The 1298-nt window shown below is 42.1% G+C and overlaps 1 protein-coding gene across 1 annotated transcript in view; it reads left to right on the top strand.

Moving 5' to 3' along the window:
- The window catches only part of MAGI2 (membrane associated guanylate kinase, WW and PDZ domain containing 2), a 650884-nt gene that overhangs the window by 578324 nt on the left and 71262 nt on the right, over positions 1–1298 (top strand). The gene's annotated exons all lie outside the window — the stretch shown is intronic.

The following is a 1298-nucleotide window of genomic DNA, read 5'->3' as shown; positions in this document are numbered from 1 at the left end:
ATATGATTTGGGCAAAATTACCACCATCTGATTTTTATGTCTTGATCTTGAATTATTTCTTAAAGCCTTCATCTGTCATATCCATTCATTGCTTTAAAATCTCTCCCTACCCTACCCACATCACCGTGTTATTTCTTCTTTTGTTCCACTCCTTCCCCCAAATCATTCCATCTTCTTTCCTTCTCTGCCCTATTCTGTGTCCTGGGGACTAATCCCTTTGACTACATCACCCAAACTCTCTTGCCCTCTGGTTTCCTATTGGATTTGTCTGAGAGGAGGCACTAGGAGGCACTAGCAGATGGAAGAGCTGGAGGAGAGAACGTGGATTAGTTTCCTATTGCTGCTGTAACAAATTATGGCAAACTTAACGGCTTAAAACAAGATGAATCTATTATCTTAACAGCTCTGTAAGTCAGCAGTGCAAAATCAGCTTGACTAGGCTAAAATCAAGGTATCAGCAGGGCTGGTTCCTTCTGGAGGCTCTAGGAAAAAAATAGTTTCCTTGCCTTTTCCAGCTTCTAGAAGCTTGCCTACATTCCTTGGTTCATGGCCCCTTCCTCCATCTTTAGAGTCAATAGCATAGCTCTTCTTTCCACTCCAACATCTATTTCCATCCTTATATCTTCCCTCTCTGACTTTGACCCTCATGATTACATTGCGCCCACCTGTACAATCCCGGGTAATCTCCATATTGCAAGAGCCTTAACTTAAATTAATCACATCTGCAAAGTCCCTTTTGCCATGTGAGGTAACCTACTCACAGGTTCCAGGGATTAGAACGTGAACAACTATGGGGGGCCAGTATTCTGTCTACCAGAAGAGACTGGATATTTCTTACCCTTCTTGCTCCCTGCCTTGGTGCTGTCGGCCTCACAGTACTCCTTCCTTCTTCAGCTCCAGCTCCCTCTCTCTAGGTCCAGTAACTTTCTTTCCTCCCCTGGGTTCTTCTGGACTAGATGTTATAACAGCACCCACTTTTCTTGTCCTTTTGTGCCTTAACAACTCTATTTGGTTGCCTTAACCCCGCCCACACCTCTGAAATAGACCTATCATTAAATTATTGTCAAAATCCCAGCTAATACACCTACCACCCATCTTAGTATATCTTTTCATGCTGTAATTCACACTGTGAACATGTTAGGTCTAGAACTGGCACACATACACAGTCTAAATGTAAATGTAATCCACAAGACTGTTAGTTTCAGGTAAACAAGGGATTGTTATCATGTGTGAATATAGCAGTCATTGCACAAAGCCTAATACTTGCATCTGGAAAATAAATATATCTGATGAGATAA

Source organism: Trichechus manatus, unplaced genomic scaffold, assembly GCF_000243295.1.
Source record: "Trichechus manatus latirostris isolate Lorelei unplaced genomic scaffold, TriManLat1.0 scaffold00280, whole genome shotgun sequence".
Classification (NCBI taxonomy): Eukaryota; Metazoa; Chordata; class Mammalia; order Sirenia; family Trichechidae; genus Trichechus; species Trichechus manatus.
Note: the sequence above shows the minus strand (reverse complement) of the source record. Positions and strands in the feature narration are given on the sequence as shown.